The 16,655-nt window shown below is 40.0% G+C and overlaps 1 protein-coding gene and 2 pseudogenes across 2 annotated transcripts in view; all 3 read right to left on the bottom strand.

The window, feature by feature from the left end:
- Fam120a (family with sequence similarity 120A) overlaps positions 1-16,655 on the bottom strand; it is a 116,259-nt gene that overhangs the window by 71,354 nt on the left and 28,250 nt on the right. The window lies entirely within an intron of this gene.
- On the bottom strand, positions 5,486-7,286 carry LOC105741158 (annotated as a pseudogene).
- Positions 6,053-6,817, bottom strand: LOC111814420 (annotated as a pseudogene).

Genomic DNA, 16,655 nt, shown 5'->3' with positions numbered 1-16,655 from the left:
CTCACTACTAGATCGGACTCCTAGTGATCCACCTGTTTACAGCCTCCCAAAAGCTGGGATTAGAGGCATGCACCACCACACCCAATCTCAATCACTGGCTCAGCACTCCCCAGGGGCAGGACTGGCATGGCAGGCTGGGGGACCAGGGAGAGAAACCCCAGCCCCTGTAACCTGCGTGCAGGCGATTTAATCCGCTGAGCTACTTGGCCAGTCCCTATCATTCTTTCAAATGGGAAAAAACACATCAAGACACATCTACTCAAAAAAAGAATGGCCAACTGTGTGGCTAAACCTTCCAAAAGATTTTGAAAGATCATGTGGCTCATCATTATAGCAGTAACCACACAGGAGGGTTAAAGTAATCTATTCTTGTCTAGTCATAAGAACAAAATTCACACTCAAACCGAATAACAGAAGTGTTTGCTAACTAAAGACAGGCTGTGAAATAGAACCAAAGACTCCATTTTCTCCTTTTCACTTGTTCAGTTTTGTTAATTTTAACAAAAGTTCAAACTTTTGCTAGGAATTAAAAAAGTCAAATACAGATCCAAAGTTTGGAAACAAAGTACTTTCTGTCTCTAAGAGTAGGAGGTGAGTTACCAGGTATGAGAAAAAAAAAAAAAAAATACAGTGAATATTTAACTTTGAGGACCAGTCAGATGTCACAGGAAGCCATATTCAGGAGGGTTAAATAAGGTAGATGAGGACTCTAATTTTTTATAAGCCTGCCTTTCCATTGGATGCCACTTGGTGATAGGGGAAAAAGGACTTCCAGAACTGGATCAAACAGTATTAAGAGCAACAATAATGGAATAAATGTGTTCAGAGCAAGAAAAAGTATTTTGAGGAAAATTAATGACAATGTATGTTTTACTGTATTACATTTTTTAACATTCATATTTTGATCACCTTGTATATATCTGATTAAAAAGCACATGTTTGTGATCAATTGTCTTTTTCATGACACTTTGTAGCAATGTCACTATTAATTATTCACTTCGCAAGAAACAACTCTAAGACTAGAAAAGATCTCCATAAGATTTAACCTATACCCTTGCTTTCATGCAGGAAAATTAAATAATAAATAAGTACCACTTAGTTTTTTTATTTTTTTCCATAATTTTATTGAGAAACAAATAGTGATGAGATAGTTTCAAACCAAATTGGTAGGACAGTTTCAATAATTAACACATTGCATACGTCCTTCCTAGTGGTTAATTGCTGTACAAGATGCGGACATGATATCCTATTTACAAACACTATTAGAACAAACCCCTCTATTCATTAAGAGAATGTAACTATATATCTATCCTAAGCATTTTGAATACACAGATACAAAATGGACATTCATCTGTATCCCCTTATAAGTACCACTTAGGAGGAAATGGTAATTGCCTCCTTCCAAAAATATCATGTGAAAATTTTCACTTTTGGCATCACATTTTTCCAATTTCCTACTGAAAAATTTGTGCAATTATTTTCTGTGTGTCACTGACTGACAGGTGTAACAAGGCAGGTGATTATAAACAGAGCTACTAGACCCAATTCAGCAACCTGCCCACGGTCCTGTGTGACAGGTCAGATGATGAAACAGCAGGTGCCCCCTGGCACCTATGATAAGCCCTCTCCTTTGTGCCCCTCTTACTTTCAGGAGGCAGTGTGTAGGTGCTTGCTGGCCACGACGCCAAACTGCCCTTGGAGTAGACACTTTTGCTGAGGGTGTACTGTGGCAGGCTTCAGACACAATTCCCACCAGATGGATACTCAGGTTTACCTTCTGGAACAAGCAGCAGATATTCTCACCAGGGAAGCAGAAATATCCTTAGGAGGTGGCAGCACAAGGTGGCACCTCCACTGTGAGAATAAAGGAGGCCTTTGGCACGACAGCCACCCATGCTCTGTAGTCATGCGCTGGCTACTTTTGTAAAGACCTGTGGTTTTTTTCAGAGTCACTGATTTCTGTCAATTATTTCAGCCTTTCGAGGAGCACATTAAGGAAACTAGGAAACACTACACCATGAAACTTAATAGTTTGTGTCTGAATGTCCCCCCAGATCCTCATGCAGTTTTAGATGGGGCTTTTCAGTGACAGCTGAATCTCGAGTGAGGGATTCAAGGCCCAAACGCTGGGATTAAGTATGAGCGCTACACTAGTCCTAGGGTGCGTAGCCTGCAAACATTGTAAGGGACAGAAAGAGGCATATCTCTTTCCTTTCCTTTGCCTGCTCTCTTACTTTTGCTGTCTTCTGTAGTCACAACTGTTGTCCCTCTGTGTGTCACCCTGCCTTGGAGCAAGCCAATTATCAAACAAAACCTCTATAAACTGTAAGCTAAACATACCCTTCCTCCTTTTACTTTGCATGTCAGGTATTTTATTTCAGCAACAAAAAAAAAAAAAGTAACTAAGACAGATACCACATAAAACTCAAAGGAAAAAGCTTTTTCCAGGTTGCTGAAGGCAAAGTAACTAATATTTACTGCTAAAGAACTATTTATTATACACTGCTTCTAAGTGTTTCACTGCTTAAAATTCTGCAGCCACATTGTTGGTTATATTGTAAAACTCACACATTTTCCTACAGCTATGAATCTGTTTAAATGAAGTCACTGTGTTATACTGTAATTGTTAAACCAGTCATATTACAGTATTCAGGGGACTTAATTAAAATCCAAAGTTATTTTTCATATACTATTGTTGGTTAACTACTTTCCCAAAGCCTTCTAAAATATGTTGTCAGAAAGGATAATCTAACAAGGCCTTAAATTTCACAAGAAGGAAGTACACCACTGTGGGGCAAGGACAAGCCAGCAGGGACAGGAGGGTTCTCCCCCCAGGGAGCTGCCCCTACAAAAACTGGAGACAGAGTATCTGGACACTGTATGTTTCTCTATCAGGTAGTGGGACTGAGATTTCATTTTAATCAGGTATTTCCTAAATAAGGTCAAATCACTGCATTATATTTAGTTTGTGTATGAACAACTGCCTTAAATCTAAGTACTCTCAACACCTCATGCAGAATATTTTTGCCTTCTATTTGTAAGACAAAGAAAATAAGCATTTTGCAAATCAAGAGGTGTTCTATTTTTATGTTGGATAACACCTTCCTCTGTTTTAGGAATAGACATTCTCTTTCATAATTTTTCTTTACTCTGGTTCTTTCTCCTTTAAACAACTGTCTATGTTACTTTTTCTATACTGAACACCTGACAACTATGCACTCAGAAGAAAGAACTGGTCCTATCATTTGTGTCCTGCACCACATAAACAAGAACAGCACTCAAAGCCGTAAGGGTCTTGTTATATACTCTAGGCTGTCATCAAATTTGTGGTGATCCCTCTGTGTCAGTCTCCTAACTTCTGAGGTTACAGGCATGCTTTACCACCATGCCTGGCCCATATCGCATTTTTAAGGAAAAATGATTTCAGTATTAGGATGGCTAGAAGATTTAAATGAACATATTTATATACCCAGGTTTCTTAACACAGAGTTTCCTCAATCAGAAAACTGTCTAAAAGCCAATGAAAAGCCAGATGTGGTGTAGCACACCTGTAATCTCAGCACTTTAGAGACAGAAGGAGACAGGAGAATTACCGCAAGTCTGAGGTCAGCCTGGGGCTACATGAACCAGTATGAATTACATAGTGAGATCCTGTCTTCGAAAACAAAAGCCAATGAAACTCGAAAATAAGGTTTGTGTGTACAAGGTGATCTGACATCAGTGCTGGTGGTTTAGGGGATGGCATCAAGTTTTACTTTTGTTTTAAATAAATAATCTTCATATTAGATATTTCTCCTCACACAGCATACCTGACGTTGAGCCCTTGAGTCTGCTTCTTTATACTGGAAGAAGCCTGAATTCCTTGGATGATCAGGTACTGAGGTACCTATAAACTATAAGCTGTGAAGTAGTAAATCACACTGCTGCCCACTAGATTCTGCAGCTGTGCTGGGGGTAGGGACTGAGCTACTAAAAGATGATTACTAATTACACATCACTTTCTCCACATATTAATAAGGTAGAGACTTGGTTTTAAGTCTAGAAAGTATGTTTTAAATTGTCTACAACTGAATTTGAGTAGGGGAAAATAGGTATACCTAGTTGCACTGTGTTGTTCTTTATACCATATTACTTTCTGGTAAACTATGCAATCTGTGACTTAAAAACATTTTCTTACAATGTCAGGAAATGTAACTTAATGTTAATTTACAGATAGAATGAAGAACTCTAAAAATAAACATAAAAGTGTAAAAACAGATGTATATTTGTTTTGCTTGAAAAGAACTATAGTTATGGATCAATTCTCTTGCTGCTAATTAAGGTCCTCAGTATGTCAAAGTTCTCTGGAGTTTTATTTTGCTTTCTGAAATCTTAAAGATGTGCTATTAGAAGTTAGGTAATGATATCTACATACTCAAAAGTTTTATATGAAATATTTTTTCTTTTTGTGAAATTTTTTTTAAAGAGAAAAAACAGTAAAAACAGTAAGAATTTCAAAACAAGATCTAAAATTAACATTAGTTATTATATTGCATATTGTTATCTTCAGTGTAGTTGCTCAAACTACCAGTTACAGACACGCAAGAGTGATCAAACAATAGAAGCTCTAACTGTTCCTTTCAATGAACTAATGAAATTACTAGTACAATTATCTTCGCTAGCTTGTGAAGGATCCCCACTCCCACTGGCTCAGGCTGCCTTAAGGGCGGGGTCTCCAAAGGCAGGTGGAGATGGGGATTGAACTGCAGTATGCTGTGCCTGACTGCCTTTGCATGAGCAGGCTCTTAAACAACTGAGCTAACCAGCAGGCCCCCTTCTCTTCAGATCATATATCTTTTGCCTTTTACGCAGCTAGCTTGCGTATGTATGTATGTATGTATGTATATCTTCTCTCCTCTTCCTTATTTTCTCTTTTCCCTCATCCCAGTTTTTCTTTCCTTTTGAGCAGTTTCTTTCCCTTTCATTATCTCCATTGCACCTTTTGGATCTTATTTACTCGTTCAGTTACTTACAAATGGCAAATAAATATACCAAAAAAAAAAAAATGTTCAACATCATTTGGTCATTCAAGAAATGCAAGTTAAAACAACACTGAGATTCCATCTTACCCCAGGAAAAATGACTATCATCAAGAAATCAACCAGTAACAAATGCTGGTTGGGTTATAAGATAAAGGAACCCTTCTCCACTGTTGGTAGGAGTGTTGACTGGTGCAACCACTGTGGAAGTAAGTGTAGAGATTCCTCAAAAAAACTAGGATTTGCGATCCCATTCAACGTAGCTACCCCACTTCAGGGTACTTTCCCAGAAGAAATAAAAACATCATACCACAGTGATATATGTGCACCCATGTTTATATCAGCATAATTTGCAATAGCTAAATCTTGGAAGCAAATGTTCATGATCCAAGGAATGGATAAAAAAGAAATGATCTTTTTATACAATGGAGTACTACTCAGCTACAAAAAAAAACTCAAGGCTTTTTTTATCTTTTATTTATTTTTTTGACATGGCCAAGGACCACAGGAAAGCTCTTTATTGCTGGGCATGGCTCAGGTAATCTTGGTGGGCAGGTCCGCTTCCTCTTTACCATCACAGGCTACTGGCTGTGCAGGATGGCACTGGCTCTTTGGATGGCAGACCTGCCCAGGTCCGGGTGGTACTTGTTCTTTTGGATCACGTGGAAGATGCTGCTGAGGGTGGCATGTGCACTTTTTTTTTTTCCCCCAGACAGTTGTAACTGTATTTTCAGTCTTTTCAAAAGAGCTCTGGGGCTCCAGACTCAAGAACGCTTCTGGGCTGTGTCCATAGCTCCAAGCCACTCACCAACAGTGAGCCCCAGGACAGAAGATGCAACAAAACAGGACCTCTTCCTCCACAGAAAATGTTGATTTCAGCCGTGGCATGATGGGGAACAATGGAACTGTGGAAACTGGGCAGTGCTGAGAGGTGCCTGCCATGCCCATTCCCTTATACTTCCTTCCAGTCTCTGAGAGCAGAAAAATCATCTTCTCTGAAGACTTGGTACCAGTTCAAAAAACAAAAACATGCTTCAAGGCACTGTTTTGTTATTCTGGAAATAGTTCAACTGGCGGATGAGCTGGTTGATGCGCTCACCCCGACAGCCAGGTGAGCCCATCTCCTTGAGGAAGCCCACTCTGTTCTTGGTAGCCTGCCGGGCCACAGACAAGTGGAAAGGGCGCAAGAAGCAGGCAATCTCCTGGAAATGCGCCCCTGGGAAGGTGATTTCGCAGATGCAGTCTTCCAGGCAAACGACACCAAACTCACCCAGGTGCTCCTTGATCACAGTGTTGTCCATCAGCGGGAAGGTCTTATTCTTAATCTTGCCCTGTCCACGTTACAAAATCAGTTCCCGGACAGACTTCAGATTTGGAAATCCCCAGGTCACATAAGGTTCCACTATTCGCAGCATTTTGAGAGTTTGGGGGGTGACTTTAACAAAGACACCACTGAACAGCTACTTCAGGTGAAGTCTTGCAATGGTCTTCTATACTAGTGAACTTACCCTGTTAATACTTTGGAGGCAGACAACGAAGGCCAATGAATGTTCATCAGGTGCTTCCAAAGCGCGAAGTTTCACTTCGAGTCATTTCACACTGCTGCCGCCAGGAATCATGAAGGAAAGATTCCAGTCGCTTAAATCTGATCTCTTTTACCTTCCTCTCTTTCTTTGCCAAAAGTGCCTGCTTTGCCTGGGTGGCTTTGAGGGCTTGATAAGCCTTCCTCTTTTTCAGGAGATTTTCTGGAACCAAGGGGATCTTTTTTCTTTGCTCTTCTTCCACCATCTTTCCAGCGTAGGGCTACTCGCATGTGCACTTTTGTTGACTGTAGTGCACACAGAGGAGGTGGCTGGCTTCTGATATCTGGATCTGCGCTTCATGACCACCACAACTCCTTACCATTGGCCGCCAGCTCCACACCCACTGTCTTGGGGTGTGGGTGAATCAGCCCATTGTAGCAAGGAGTTGAGGGCCTTCAGGTTACTGGGCTCCATGCCTTATGTCTGCTTATTCCACTTGATTAGGAGGCTGGAGCAGTTCCGCACTACCATCCACTGCAGATGGGTAGACATAGCAGGGAATCCTCTCTCTGCTGAGGTCAGAGACCGAAAGCTCAATGCTTTTCAAAAGTCACTTTTTTGAAGAGCACTGCTACTTTGATCAGTCTGTATACTTTTCGGCCCCTTCCAAATCCAGCTCCACACGACCACTACTCTGCTTTCTATCACTACACTTTGTCTTTGCTAGAATTTAATTTAAATTTGCCCTTTTGTTTTCTTTGGGTTTGACTTTTCACATAAGAATGCTTTTGAGATCCAGCCATGTTGCAAGATCAGCAGTACATTCCTTTCACCGTTATTGATCTGTTCATGCACCAGCTGACAGAGACAAGGGCTGGTTCCAAGCTAAAGTCAAAATGAGTAAAGCTTCTATGAACACTCACATACAAGGCTCTCTGTGAACAGAATCTATCATTTCTCAAGATTGCTGAGTTACGTGGCAAGAGTACACCTCACTTTATAAGAAAGTGCGAAACAGTTTTCAAAGCAGCCATCATAATACTGCTTCCCACAGCAGCAGAGAGCTGCAGTTGTCCAGCACTCTTTGAACACTCGGCATTATCTCTCTTTTAGCCCACTTCAGGGGGTTACAAGTGCATTCTCACAGTAGTTTTCACTTGCATTCTCCCAATGTTGTGGACTGTGCACCTAATGAATATTTTATAAAAGGCCTATTCAAAATGTGTGCCCCTTATCTGCTGACTTCTTATTGTGTCCTAGAGACAAATCTATTCTAGTTTCTCCTATTCTGTTGTTTGCTTTTCACACTTTTGACTAAGAAAACTTTGTATAACTAAGGTCATGAAGATTTTTCTTACATTTTTCTTGAGGTAATTTTTGTATTCTTTTTAGTTTTGCATAAAAATCTATTTCTGTAAAGACAATCTTTTCCTCATTTAGTTACCTTGGAACTTCCAATGAAAATAACTAACCACTTATACATGTGGTTATCCATTTTCATTGGAAGTTCCAAGGTAACTAAATGAGGAAAAGATTGTCTTTACAGAAATAGATTTTTATGCAAAACTATTTCTGGACTCTATTCAGCCAACAAATCTAAATGACTATTCTGAATGATTATGGTAGCCTTGAAGCAAGTCTTGAAATTTGGTACTATTAAGTCACTTAACTTTGATTTTACTTTTGAAAATTTGTTATTTTATGTCCTTTGAAGTGCCATATGAATTTTTAAAGTCAGCTTTGTTAGTATCTACAGAATCTTGCTGGATTTTGACTGGGAAGAAGGAACACTTTCACCACAGGGTTGCCTGACCCATGAACACAATGCATCTCTTCATCCGTTTGGGCCCTCTTTTAGTTATTCCTTGTCTGTACAGTAGTATCCACCTATTCAGTCACTAAGAGCAGAGGGTACAGATTATAGCACTCAGTGTGTACAGGAACAGGTAAAACAGATAATGTCGGTATACCCAGTTTAAGATACTACCCTGAGCACTCTAGACCAGTGAGGCTACAGGGAGCACCTGGAGGACCAGTACCAAGTGTCACCTCTGCCAGCACTAAAGCTAGAAAGCTGCAGTGGTGGGGGACTACCCGCTCGGGGCCTCCCTCCTGTCCCTCTCTTGGACAGGAGCTTTCTTTCCCTCAATAAATATATTCTGCTAAAAAAAAAAAAAAAAAAAAAAGATACAGTGGTAGTAGACAAAGGAAGGGTATCTAGGTTTAAGATAAAAAGCAGAGCATTCTAGGAAAAGATAAGGTCCAACTTGTGGTTTTAGAAAAGAAAGCTGCATGGAGCACAAAAGGACCAAGAATGATGCGACAGAGATGTCTATAGTGATTCTGAACACACTGAAGTTTGAGGAGTGAGGACTGTGGGGGTGGGAATAGGGACAAGGACAAAAATATAACTGAGTGAGTGGTTTGGTTAGGAGCAATACAAAGTCATACGTTGAAATAGCTCAAGTCTCAGAGAAGTACCAAATGACAGCACCCAAAATGCAAACAGACTTCAATGGAAGAAGAAAAAAATATATGTAAATCATGTATTAGGAGACTTGCTTCTGGAATACATTAAAACCTCTTACAACTCAACAATGAAGGACAACTCAATTTAAAAACAAAGGATTTCAAATGGCATTTAAGCACAGAAAATGGTCGTCAATATCACCAGTCCAAAAAAAAAAAAAAAAAATCACCAATCATCAAAGAAATGCAAATCAAAACTACACAGACAAACCCAAAATAAAGTGGCAGACAAAAGAATCATCACTCACTGCAGTGGGTCTGCAATCGAAGATGTAAATTGTACAACTGCTATGGAAAAGTTTTGTGGTTCTTCAAAATGTTAAATCTAGTGGCCAGAAATATAGCTCAGCGGCATAAGCATTGACCTGGTAAGTGCAAGGTCCTGAGTTCGATCCCCAATACAAAAAAAAAAAAAGTTAAAAACTAGAGTCACCACAGGACAAGTCAATGCTGGGTTTACACCCAAGAGAAATGAAAACATGTTCATGTTCACATAAAAAATTGTCCATACATGCTCACTGCACATTTGTAATGGACCAAATAAGGAAATAACTAAATGTTCAGCCTCTGATGAACAAATAAACAAACTGGTACATCCATACAATGGGTTGTTATTCCGCCATAAAAAGGAACCCAGTGCTGAAATAAGTTACAACACTCAGAGACTTTAAAAACATTATGCCAAGTGAAAGAAACCTGACACAAAGACCACATACTGTGTGATTCTATTTATAATGAAATGTTCTGAAGCAGCAAATCCATAGAGACAGAAAGTATATTAGTAGTTACCAAAAGGTCAGAGACAGGGACAAGTGGGGTGTTACTGTTAGTGCCTATCTGGTTTCTTGGGGGGGGCAATAAAAATATTTCAAAATTAGATACTGATGATAATTGTACAGCTGTGTGAATGTTAAAAACCATTAAGCTGCACAAAGTGCTGGATTTTATGGTATGTGAATGATCAATAAAGCTTTTACTAAATCAGGAGAGGGGGAGAAGATTACTCTAGAGGTGGCAATGGAAGCCAGCACAAAACAATACCTTTGCCCAAGCAAGTGAAACAAGTGGAATACACTCCACTGAAGGTGGTTATCAAAGGCTGGTGAGATAGCAGCTGACTAAGCACGTGCTTAGGCAAGGATAGGGGCCCTGGCAACACATGCCATGCTGGCCCTGCCCCCAGGGGGTACATTGAGCTGACAACCGGACCAGGCATGGTAGGGCATGCCTGTAATCCCAGTGCTGGGGAGGCTGAAAACAGGAAGATCACTATGAGTTTGAGCTGCATAGTAAGCCCCTGCACCAAAAAAAAAAAAAAAGCCCTGAAGATGGTTATCAAACACTGGTGGAAACAGGGTGTGTGTGTGTGTGTGTGTGTGTGTGTGTGTTAATCTATGTGCAGATAAAGGCAGCTCCTCCCAAAGATAAAGGCAAGAGAAGCCAGCACACCTAGGACAAGGCACGGAAGTGAGAAAGATAAGCCAATCCTGGACAAGGCCTAAAAGCAGGAGAAATGAAGAAGCTAACCAGTGTGACAGCCACAGCAGATGCTGGCAAACCCTCTTTTTCTGACCAAGGATTAGTCTTGAAGGAACTTGTCTATACACAGTACCAGATCTGGTACCAGATACGAGGGATGGACATAGATCATGGCCTGCTCTTAATGGTTATATTCTTTCTCCAGAGCAACAGGTATCCTGGAACCTGAATTCAGCACATGGGTGCCGTGCGAAGACAGTAGACAGTCTGCTAGAGTGAGGGGTGGCACAGAACAGAGACAAGGAAGAACTGCTGACTCCCACTTCATAGCAGCCCTGTTACAAAGTTCAGAATGCTTCAAGTAGGAAGTGACCCAAGGTGGCTACTCAGTAACAGGGCCAAGGCTATGGACTCACAAGATGGCAAGTGACCCACAAAAAAATCACCCAGTTATTTAAAGACTGATATTATGGTGCTTATTTAAAGTTAAACTTGAGCATTTCAGGATAAGGAAAGAGAGTAAACCCATTAGAAGGCTCCCATTGCTTGCTTCTTCTGGGTCTTCTCCAGGGGCCTCAGAAGTGTCACACTCCCCACCACACTGCAGATTTCAAGTATCTCCCACTTGCTGTCCCCACTGGCTGATGGTCCACTCGAGGAGGAATGCTGCCTGACAGTTTCACCCACTCCATGGAGAAGCTAGAAGAAAGAAATCCTGTCCCCTTCTCTTCCCATCCTAACCTTTAAAACACAGACAAGCTACTTCTGGGTCCCAATAGAGTTCTCAGAACTGGATGCGTCCCACCTTCATTTTAAAACAAATAGGAAACAAAATTAGAGGCTCTCATTGGAGGTAGAAATAAGCAGAAAATCTTTGCATTCAGTCTTCTATTTAAAATTATTCCAATACTCTGGTTTCTCTTCAGATCATATAAATCTTTCACCTTTTTGCCTTTCTTTAAAAATTATTCCATTAGGGCTAGACAGATAGTTCAGTGGACTAAAGCACCTGCTTAGGCAGAGTGTAGCAGAAGGGTTCCACACCCAGCATGCTGTGCCAGCCCCGCCCCCAGGGCACACTGAGCAGGTGACTGAGGCTGGGCATGGTGCCACATGCCTTTAATCCTATCTCTTGGAAGGCTGAAAACAGGAGAATTACTACAACTCCGATCTGTGTAGTGAGACCCTGTAGACCCTGTACTAAATAAAATAATAAAATTATTCCAGTTACAGTTATGTATATAAGGTAAAAATGAGCAAATAAATTTCCTACTAAATCCGGGTTCTCAAAGCCCAGCACTGTGAATCTGTATACTAACCATGAAGAACACGTAGATAGTATGCATGATAATGATCACATTTATAATGGCACTTTTTTTTTTAATTCTGGAAGATCAAATATCAATCTGTTAAAGTTGTCATCTCCCAGGTAGGATTAGAAGTCACTTTCATTTCATGTTCTAAAGGGAAGGAGTATCTTGTTTTCTGAGACAGGGTCTTCCTATGTAGTTCAGGGTTTCTCAAAAGAAATGGAACAGGACGCGAAAAGACCAAAAGAGAGACCCAGCCCAAAAAGCCAAATGCACAGTGGCACTGGTACCCAGGAGACAGGCAGTCAGAGGAAGCTGCAAGCTGGGACATCTGGACAGAAGGGCAGGATTGGCTGGGGGGCCATATAAAATTGGTAAAGACAGAAGCTCAAAATACATGAAACCAAATGTGAAGATTAAGAACACATAAGTACTAAAACGAGTGCAATGATCTGAAATTAATAATTCCCCTTACATGTTATTACATCTAAATATGAGGTCAGGAGAATACAGAATGTCCCAAGTGAGTATCCTATAAAGCAGTCTAGAATCCCAATGTTCAGGAAATCCAGTGGCAACAAAAGATTAAAAAAAAAAAAAGCAAACACCTATAAATTTCTTTTAAAAATTTAAAATAACAAAACACCCACCCCAAAGAAAAACATTCCCCTAACAAATTATACTTCAAAATTATAGAACAATTTTTTTCTTTAGAAAGAGCATTATAATGAGCACACTTATGGTATGCCTATAGCCAAAAGCCCTTGTGCCAGGATGACAACTACATGCTCAATGCCTCTGTGGTACCCGCCACACTAGGTGGTACACAAATCGCTAACCTTTATATCCAGGCTACCACCAGGGCCAGGTGGTAGGATCAAGGGCCACCATCTGACGGAGCTACAGGCACAGGTCAGGCCTGGGGGATCCAAGGACTATGCACTAAGATTCCTGAGCATGGGAAATGCTCTTAAGAACATTCTGCCCCATGAAGACCACCCAAATGGGCACAGCAGCCCAGGTTAACACCCACAATAAGCCAAGACACAGTTGCCTGGCTTCTACCACTGTAAACACAGTAAGTGTTCTTCATAATGACAGCACTGAGCCATAAAACATACTGCAAAGATGTTCCACTTATTTTCCTATTAAGTCTATGACCCTGTTTAGAAATACTTCCATCAGAAAAGTAAAAGTGAAAACTGCTCACTAGTTAGAAACAGGGAATCTGAGTACATTCCTAGTATTCCAGATAAGCGAAACTTTTAAGTTCCTACAGCCAACACTACTGAGCAACTTACCTAAAGCAATGAAAATGTAGCCTCAGGTTTGGATACCTGATCTGCCCTCAGTCTCTTGATCCTGGCCAGCCCCAGCCTGCTCTGTCTCCCTGAGCGGCCAGGCCAACAAATCTTAGAAGCTCCTCTTTCCAGCTGCATCCATAATTTTACATGTTACTTGAAAAGAATTCTCCCATACTAAATATAAATGTAACCTTTAGTTATACCTTGTTATTCAACTGCTTTGAAAGTCAACTAAATTTGAAACTCAATGCATTCAGACAGGAAATGTTTGTCCCACTACTTATCATTTGTTCGGTATTGAGACAGACTACAACTTATTAAGTGCCTCATGGCTTGCGCCCCTTTCCAACCAAAACAAGGTGCTTGATATTCATTGGTTTTAGTACGCACAATGCTTCCTAAAACCAGTTAAGAACAACTACCAAGGTACCACATACAAAATCTAAGATATCTGATGCTCACTTTACTAGCAGCTTTCTTTTTTTTTTTTTTGGCAGTACCAGGGATTGAACTCAGGACCCTGCACTTGCCAGGCAAACACTTACTCTACTGAGCTATCTCCCCAGCCCAACTAGCAGCTCTTTAAACTATATGAGAATCTTAAAAACTTTAATAACCACCTTACTTTCTATTGCCTCTCACAATATAGAGTTCAAAACATGTGCAGTACTGTGTTCGTAATCTGGTAATAAGCAAAACAACACAAAACAGAATTTTGCTCCTCTCTCAACTTTCCGCTTTACAAATAGTATCCTTAATCATCTCAGCTGTTCTCCCCTCATCATTCTCCCCTGAACACTGCAGGGTTTTTTTTGTGCATTTCATCCCACACAGGCAAAAGCAAATATACCACTCTTTTACTGAGTGATGAAAGCTATGAACAATGGTTTCATAGTTTTTAGCAGATACAGTTAAGAAGTAAAAATTTATAGTGAATATATGCAATGCACATGGTGAAAGGGTACAGTTACATTTAAAGAGTCCACAGGCACGCAAGTGTACAGGTATGGGAGTATCGCAATAGCAGAGCACACCACACACACACACACACACACACACACACGAGTCTATGAATTCTTTTTTTTTTTCCCCCGGAACCAGGGATTGAACTCAGGCCTTTGCTCTGCCAGGGAAGTGCTTTTTCCACTGAGCCATCTCCCCGGCCCCTGAGTCTAAGAATTCTATATATACACTAATAACATTTATAGTGTTGTCAACATACTGAGGGGTTGTGAACCACAGAGAGAATTAAGAGTGCTGATCACTTTCTAGCCAGGTATTTTGTGATTTTTTTTAAGGGTAAAAAGATGAAACTCTCAGGATTATTATTATTTTCTTTGTTTGTTAAACCACCCTCTTTTATCACACTTTATTCATAACATTGTGCCAAAGTCAAATGTTAGGTTATACTATATATGCTTAGATGAATGTATTGCTGAACCACTTCAAATATGTCTCACACCAGTAAAAGATGAAAATCAAAGGGTGTTTTAAATAGGGAGGAACCAAATGAAGGCAGCAGAGGAATTCTAATTGAACCTTCAGCAATCAACAAAGTTAAAAGTAAATTAAAATAAAGGAAGCAAAATTCCAATTTGAAACTAAACATCAATTGGAAAAAAAACAAGGGCCAGCCAGATAGCTCAGTGGACTAAAGCGCCCCTTTAGGCAGAAAACAGGGGCCGGTTTGATCCAGGCATGCTGTACCAGCCCTGTCCCCAGGGCGTGCTGAGACAGCAACTGAGACTGACTCAGTGTGGTGGCACGCCAGTAATCTCAGGGCTTGGAAGGCTGAAAACAGGAGGATCACGAAGAGTCTGATCTGTGTAGTGAGATCCTGTACTATTTACATTAAAAAAAAATTAAAATTCTAAGACTATTATGGAAATATTCAAATTTTTCAAAGGTATAATTAATCTTGTAACTAGAGGAAAGAAAAACAGCAGATTAAAAAAATGATAAAGATGTATTGTGTAATTTTACCAACCCCCACAAGGATTGTAATCATTATGTCATACAAATGTACTAATTAAAAATAAAAACTGAAAGAAAAAAGAAAAACAGCAGATTAAAAACAAAGGAGGCTGAGCATGGTAGCACACACCTTTATTTGGAACACTAATCTCAGCATTCCAGGAAGTTGAGGCAGGACTGCCATGAGTGCAAGGCCTTCCTGGGCTACATAGTGAGTTCAAAGCCAGCCTGAACTGCAGAGTGAAACCTTATCTCAACAAAACAACAAAACATAAATTATGTCTCTTTTTTCTAATTGATCTCCAATTGACAGAGGGATTTTTTTTTCTACTCACACCCTTGAACTTGCCAAGCAGGCGCTTATGATGCTGAGCTATTATTCCAAGCCTAACAAAACAAAACAAAGCAGAAAAACAAACAAGTCTACATATCAATAATGCTCACAGCAGAAAAGAAAACATAAATTCTATTTACACCTACATTAAGATAAACAAAGTGGTGCTATACAAAGAAAGTATGTACAAAGGTCAAAATATCAAAGTGACCAAAGGCAATTTATTTTTCTTTCTCTTCTTAAATTTTGAACTAGGGTCTTGCAAAGTTGCCCAGGCTGCTCTCCAAGTCACAATCCTCTTTGGCTCAGTCTCCTGAATAGCTGGAATTATAGGCAGGCACCACCACACCCAGTTAACAGATGGAAATTCTGAACACATCTCAAAGGCAGTGTGCTTGTACTTTAAAATGTTGCTAAAATCCCACAAAGTATCGAGTAATTGGAAAAAATTATTTTGGAGTGCTTCCCCATTATGCCATAAAAATACCCAGCTAATTTCAAATACACATGATAACAATGCTAGACACTGGCTTTAAAAAAACACTATACACCATGATTAGTCTTTTTTTTTTTTGCGGAACCAGGGATTGAAATCAAGACCCTTGCGCTTGCCAGGCAAGCACTTATTCTACTGAGCCATCTCCCTGCCCCCCAAAAAACCCTATAAATAAACAGGAGAACTGGAAAAATCTGAATACAGACTTAATATTCAAATTCATACTTGGGAACTGTTATTTAATCTGATGTAATAATACACAGTATTAAAAGAATACCCTTATTTTTAGGTGCTAGTGACACAACTGAAGTTTCACAAGTATTACAAAATCAGCAACTTTTTTTTTTTTTTAAAACTGTCTCACTATGCAATTAGGTTTGCACTGAACTCACTGTGTAGCTCAGGCTGTCCTCAAACTCTGCCTCCCCAGTGCTTGGATTATAGGTGTGTACCACCGCACTCAGCTGCTGTAACTTACTTCTATTTTTTTTTTTTTAATTTAAAGAAAAAATTTATTGGAGATCTGAAAAACAATTCCTAAAAGATTGACTTTTCCAGAAAACTGTATCTGCACAATGCATTGTGTCTATCATGTTAAAACGTGCATTAGACACAAATACAAAAACCATGAAACAATTCACCATCCTTCAACAACTTGAGCAAAGGTAAATGCCTAAGGAACAACATG

The sequence above is a fragment of the Octodon degus genome, unplaced genomic scaffold (genome assembly GCF_000260255.1).
Source record: "Octodon degus isolate 3935 unplaced genomic scaffold, OctDeg1.0 scaffold00312, whole genome shotgun sequence".
Classification (NCBI taxonomy): domain Eukaryota; kingdom Metazoa; phylum Chordata; class Mammalia; order Rodentia; family Octodontidae; genus Octodon; species Octodon degus.
This window is presented reverse-complemented; position numbering and strand designations above follow the sequence as displayed.